Source organism: Onychostoma macrolepis, chromosome 08 (genome assembly GCF_012432095.1).
Source record: "Onychostoma macrolepis isolate SWU-2019 chromosome 08, ASM1243209v1, whole genome shotgun sequence".
NCBI classification, from domain to species: domain Eukaryota; kingdom Metazoa; phylum Chordata; class Actinopteri; order Cypriniformes; family Cyprinidae; genus Onychostoma; species Onychostoma macrolepis.
Genome location: NC_081162.1, coordinates 17,470,877 through 17,478,504, shown reverse-complemented (window position 1 = coordinate 17,478,504; position 7,628 = coordinate 17,470,877).

Below are 7,628 nucleotides of genomic sequence, written 5' to 3'. Positions count from 1 at the left end.
GAAGTTTTGATATATTTACCGTAGGAAATTTACAAAATATCTTCACGGAACATGATCTTTACTTAATATCCTAATGATTTTGGCATAAAAGGAAAATCGATAATTTTGATCCATTCAATGTTTTGTTGGCTGTTGCTACAAATATACCCGTGCTACTTATGACTGGTTTTGTTGTCCAAGGTCACATATGGTGGTTTATGACATCAAAAAGTATGAAAATCCCTGAGCTAGACCACCTACTGATGACACTAAAGTGGAACAAATGAGCTACCATGTTCCAAAAACCAGCTCAACACTCCAGTTGTAAAACTGAAACAGGTTGCAACATATACGTAACAAAACACGTTGAAGGTAAGTCATCATTACAGTGGCTGGAAACTGAAGGGTTCTCACACAGAGGCTACAGACAGATTTGGCCCTTCCATCGAGCTGCTCAGGTTGTAATAAGCTGAAACGCTCCATAATTCAGCGCTGGCAGGACAGCAACAAAGAGGGAGACAGCCAGCAAAGATAGGCATTCATAAATCACACACACACACACCTGACTCCATATTGTGCTTATACACATACTCAGCAAAAACACACAGCGAATGATACAACAGAGATCCAATAAAGAACCTATTGAAAACACCAGTTGAATATCTCCTTCAATGGCTCATAAAATGGTTTTACAAACGCAATTTTCTTTCCCGTGCTGATGAAACATGCATTCTTTCCTCTGGATAACATCTGGCCGGCAACAATATCAAACTTACAAATTAACAATCGCAAGGCCATCGATTTCAGCCCGCCGCAAAAGGACATGCATTATGTTATGTCTGCAGGTGTGAGCATATGATAGCAGCATGTGTTTCTTTGACACTTAATCTGTTCAGATCGCTCCCTCACAGCTGCTAAAACACAACACACGTGATTTGTGAATGACTCTATGAGGTTTGGCCTCCGTGACAGCGTGCAGAGAATGCAATGTCATGTTAATAGGCCTGAACGGATGGATATTTAACACTGGATGAAAACCATATACGACGGCGAGTGATCACAGAGAGCTGCATGTGTCCCCAGGCCAGCGTAATACATTTAAAGCATCAAAGCCGATTCAGATGAAGATTCATCATGCGTTCTCTGACCAGCTTTTATTACATTGTGGGCACGGCCTGTGAGGAGGAGGGCAAGAGCTCATTTGCATATCGCCTCAGCAAGGGAATGCAATTATGCTATGTGGGGATGGAAAGCAGAGCCGTGACTTTTTGTTTTGACTGTCTAACTAGTATCGCAATGATTGTAATTGTGACCTTTCTGGAATTTCAAATTCCTTCCTGAGCCCGACCGGCTGAGAAAAAATCATTCTGTGACTCAGAGTCAAATAAATTTGAACGGTACTTCTATCGAAGTTGTGTTGCTACAGACTGTCTTGTTTATTTAATTAAAACGGACAAATATTCACACACGCAGAAGTGGATTTCAATCCAAAAACAGAACGCATTTCCCACCACTCGTTCACTCTGAGGCCTGTTTATTCATCTTTTAAACATAGTGACTCTCTTTCCTTGCTTTGCATCAATGTACAATAGATTGTGAAAAGTGGAGCTTGTTTTGAGCAGCTGTGCTGAGCCTTGGCTGCATCTCAGCTGAGGTTTTCCTAATTACCTCCCAAAGGAATGAAACACAGAGAGCGAGAGAAAAGAGAGAGAGAGGAAGTACAGAATAAGCGAGAAAGAGCCTTATGTGGTATATGCTCTCACCTGATCTAGATCAGTTGTTCTGAATTGGTAGGTCACCACCCAAAAATGGGCTGCAGGTCTGTTCTGATGGGACAAATGCAAATGATAAACCGCAACTAGCCATATAATCATGTAGAGTCAGGAGAGTAAAACAAATTATACTTATCTGTGCATTTTATCATACTGTCTTGAAGCAAAAAACACTGATCTTGATAGCACTCTCTTCTGTAAAGTGCTTTTAAAAAATGCATGAACACGTTGCTTTTACAGAAGCTGGGAACCTTAATGCATGATAGCGTGAACCAAAGATCAGCCTTTCAACAATACCAAGGCCTGTTAGCTCTTAATAATGACGGCTTTGAGAAGACAGACACTGAAACTGCATTAGTTACTATATGTTCCAGTCACATGTTCTAGTCTTTGTACGCCTCAGCTTCAGCTAGCTTATGAAATCATTATGAAAGGATTAGAAAGTCACACAATCACAGAAATATGCAAAGTTGCACTAGTATGTATGAGCACATTCATTTAAAGCCATCCTACTGGCATCCCTTCATCAGCACAACTCCACATTAACTTTAATCTGTTTCTATTATGTAAACTTGTTTTACTGGATATTTTAAGTGATTTATAATCGACTAATTCATTTATTTAAATAATTAAATAATTTACCAATTCAATTATTAAATACAAATTAATTCAATAGTACAGGAGGAAATTTAGAGCTGGAGTCAGACCTTGCATTAACAAATAAAACATAATGCACGTCTTTCACACTTTTTGACTTTTTCCATTGAAGACACAGCAGATGTAGTAACACAGGGAAAAAAACATGTTCAGAAAATATTACACATGCACAATTCTGTAAAAATAAAATTAAGTGACGGTCAAGTGGGGAGCGTGTCTGAAAATAAAATGCAGAGGACGTTGCTGCCTTAGGCATTTGCCTGTAGCCTCTGCCAGTCATGATCTGCCACTGCACACAATGAATGATAATGTCATATTTTATATTGCAGACTTGCATCAATTTGATTTGTACAAGTCACTCGGCAAGCCTTTAAATACATTAAGCTACAATTACAAGAAAGAATTATATAAGGACGCAATTAACTGTCAACTGTGTAATGTAAAATCACAAAAGGTATCATAACATGTTTATCTTTCTAACTTTTTTCTTTCTCAGAGCAACCTCCAAGCGGTTGGTGCCCCGGGGCCTTGTAAGACCCTAAATCTGTCATATTTAGTAATAAACAATAAAGCTTAGATTATCTGTATAGGGTACATACCGCAGACCTACAAGTATCCTCTATGATTATGCCATGAATTATGCATGACTTATGAATTATGCATTATGAATTGATATGTTCTGACCAATCTGAACCCCAAAATATCTCTGAAAAAAAGTACAACAGTGATTGTTTCCATCTGCATAACCTGCTGTTCACCAGAACCTGTTCATCTATCAACAGGACACACAGTGTTGGAAAAGGTAATGATGATTATTATGGTAATGATAATAACAATTATAATGTCAATGATAATAATAATGTCAATGACGGTATGAGCAGATTTGATGATGATGACCAAAACAGAAGCAGAGCTTCTGACATAAGGGCACGAGAAAGTGAATGATAGAGAAGACCAATGCCCTGACAGGAGCCACTGGTGATCACGCCGGGCCTCTCTCACATGCCGATTGCATTTATGAGACTGAACTGTTGTTCAAGCGTGTGCGCACTGTTATGGAAAATCTTTTGGCATTCATTAACATGTTTAACCATGCATGCAGGCACTCTGCATCCCTCCACTCTCGCACACGCCAGGAGTTTTCCACACTTTGTCACAGCGGAGTTCAGCACGCAAAGAGTGCAAGCATATGCGATTCAGTTAGATACTAAGGTTTTTTGACTCTGTGCACAATAACACAAGCAATAACACCATACATGTGAGAAATATCACTTTTTAATGTGATAATCCCATGTATTTGGTGCAAATGCTCTTCCTCAAATTGAATTCCATAAAACATACGCTTTAATATTTTACCCTTTCAGCAATTTTGGCTTATTTGCTTGTTCTCAAAAAAAAAAAAAAAAAAAAAAAAACCTGATATATATGAAAATGTGTGATTTAACTGAAAAAAATAAGAAATCCAAGCAAGGTCCTGAGGTAACACTATAGCTTTAGTAATTTGACTGATGAAAATTAATTTATTTCATGTATTAGGCTTTACCGCAACAGCATTTTATTTGTGAAAAGTGCTAGGAGCCAGCATTAGTAAATGCATTGTGACAGTAGAGGTTACCTTGAACGGGCAGGCAGACCTGGTGGCTGTATGTCTTCATTTAACCAAGTATCTGCAGATGCCAAGGAAAAAAATGAAACATAAAGTGAGAGAGGGAGAGGGAGAGGGAGAGCGAGAGAAAAGTTATTCTCTGTGTCCAGCCCGTGGGGAAAAAGAGGAGCTACTGATCTCGGCCTTGGTGATTGTTGCCTCATTCTCAGAATAGAGCATGTAACGTGTGTGCGTATGTGTGTGTGTGTGTGTGCGTGTGTGTGTGTGTGTGTTGAGTGTGTGTTTGCATTCGTATATAGTGTGGGGTGGTCCTCTGAACCCAGATGTTTCATTACCAGTGAGATTACGCCAGGGTTGACCGGTTGTGATGAATAGACCCTACAGCTCTATATATAGCACCACATAAGCAAAGTGGGCCAGTCAGTCATCAAAGTGTGTGCACACAAAGAAGCTTTACTCTAATACCTGCATGGAGAAGAAATCAAATGGAAAAGATATGTTTGTTTCATTCATAAGGGCAAATACATCCTTCTTTCAGAGTTAAGCACAGCTGCGCACTATACCAAATGTGATGTGTTGTGTTTTCAGGGGGAAAAGCAACACAGCAATGCACAACTGCTGGTTCACTGACCTCCTGATGCATATTCTACACAAAAATGGCAAATGCTGGCTAAAACTGTGAGAAAACCCTATACAAACGCATATACAGTACATACATACATACATACTGTACATTCACACACACACACACACACACACACACACAAACTCACATTTGTACAGCCATCTTTGTGAGGACTTGACATAGACTTCTATTGTTTTTATACTAAACTGTCTATCCACTTTTATACTACATTTTCTATCCACTAAACCTACCCCTCATATAATCTTTTTTTGGATTATTACGTTTTAAATTTTTAGTAATTCAGTATTTTTTATCATTTATTTCCCTTGTGGGGAAAGCAGGGCTCTGAACCGGTTCAAGGAACGAAAACGAAAACCAGAAACAAATGAAATGTTGACAGGAACAGAACCAGAAACAGAAACGAAATCAAATTTTATAGTTCCGAACAGAATCGAAAATTTGAATTGGCCATTAACTGGTTAATAACGTTATTTCATTGTTCCATTTAATATTTCAAATTTAAGTAGTACAGCCTATGCAAATGTGACGCTGATGCATCCAACAAGTGAAATGCCCGCACTCAGCTGTGAGCTTGTCATAGGTAAGTCACAATGGCAGTGCATTAGAGGAAGAGATTTTCCAAGGATAGTGTAAGATGGATTCAACAGATCACACGCACCTGCAGCGCTTCTGTGAACGGAGAAATCAGAAAAAAACTATAGGCTTACATAAAAGGAATAGCCTTGGCCTATACACAAAGTATATTTCACTTAAATCTTTGACAGATTAACAAGAAAAATATGTGAGTTTCGGTTCATTGTGATGCGATCCAAAGTTCACGGAAAGGAAAACGAGACAGCAGAAAGTAGTTTTCTTTATTTAGCAAAGCTGTTTTGCTGTTTCAGCTGTTTTGCAAAAGCTGTAGGCCTATCTGTATAACCAACCAGCGTTGGTATTGCCATATAGCGCGCCGGCGCCTCATGCACACACAGACACAACATATTTAGCGACATTGCAGCCTGTTCATTATCAAAATAAAATACAGTTAAAGAAACATATAAAAAGTTACACTGCTCCGGTGTGCAATCTGTTGCGTTCAGCGTGACCACCACCTCATGTGCTGATAGTCGATGAAGGATGATGTCGATGCGAGTGAAGTAGCCTACAAAGGCAATTACATAGCCTAATAATATTTAGCATCCAGATACGTCGCGAATATGGAAACATTTGGATTCGTGCCGAATGAGAGAGGTAGCATCAGTTTCATCTTATTCATCTTATTTTTGGATTGACGTTTTTATAACCTATGGCCTTCACTTTAGATGATTTGTTGTGGAGAGAAGGAATAACCGTGTTTAGATAGGCTATGTACATGTATATCTATGGTTTTTATAATGTTTGTAAACATTTTGCTTTACTGGCATTTTAGCACATTATTTCTGAATGTAGCCTAATAATAAAATGCGACGCGAGCCTACGTAGCCTGTTTTTTTCCTCTCAAAACACAATTTTATAGGAGTAGCATTTTTTTAACAATGACAGCAAACATTTTTAAATATCTTTAAATAATTATTTAATGTCTATAAAGCGTTAAAAGATTTTTTCTTTTGTTTAGTAGCCTACATTTGGCCAAAATCTAGAAAAGATGATGTGACTAAGCGCAGCGGGTTAAGATCTTCCTGTTTTTTTTCTTTTTTCTTTTTTGAGTAAAGAAAACTCTGTACTTTATTATTATTATTATTATTATTATTATTAATATAGGCAAAGAGTTGGCCAAACCGGCTTCAGAACGATAATAATACAGAGGAACGTAGGAACAGAAACGTTAAAATATCGATTCTGCTCGGAGTGAACTGATTGAATTGTTTTTTTGTTTTTTTGTTTTTTGTTTTCAAGCCCTGGGGGAAAGGTCAAATATGTCAGGTTTTACTATCTTTGTGGGTCCATTTGGTCCCCAAAATGTAGCAAAACCTGACCTCCCACACATGGAATACATGTGTATGTATGCATTTTGCAAGCAACAAAATAAATGATCAAAGACTGCATTATCACTGACAGTTGCAATATTGCTTTTTAAAATAATACATACATAAATGAATAATACATGAATTAATTAATTAATTAATATATAATTAAAAATATAGGTATTGCATGTTGGATGACTACAATTATATAATCACTATAATTATAATAACCAGCAGGGGCTAAATGGGCCATACTAACCTGACATACCTTGAGCTCTTGGCAGTTGTAAACCAGAATAAACTACAAACCAGTCCAGACTTTATGCCGCAAGACAACAGTCTGGCTATGCGATACTACTCTTTTATAAACATATTTCACTCCGACTGTATGGCTTGTATGGGTAAAATTGTGGCCTCCTCACCTGAACCCCATACTATATGTTAGGAGCATCCTGTCAGAGACGGAGACACACTGCCATCACTCATCAGTCCTCATATCAGAGCACAGGAAGTGTCCAGCTGCAGGATTCTGTGTGAAGCCTGGCAACTCTCTCGACTAGCCTCATCTACTCAGCTTGTCTTTAATCTCTAGGAGAGAGAAAGAGAGAGAGAGAAAGTGAGTGAGTGAGTGAGTGAGTGAAAGAGCGCTTTATGGATCCTTTCAATGGCCCCGCTGTCCTGACCAAACATATCCCCGATGCCCCTGCTATTACTATTATGATGTACAGCTGTCAGGCACAGCGGTCCGCACATACAAAATCACTTTAGCTCAGAGGCACAGATACAGTACACAACAGCACATCCAAGAACAATAATAAGTGGCTAATGATGTCTTCTTTATTTATCTGCTTTTTTGATGGTGCTTTCATTATAGGAACTGACATCTGGCAAAGTGGTAGAGCAGCAGTCCGAATGAAAGAGAAGTTTTCTGTGGCCATGGCAACAGCTACTGGTGAAGTGAAAAGCATCAAAGGATGGAACGTCAAGGAAGTTCATGCACATTCACACACAGAGGGCGATCGGTT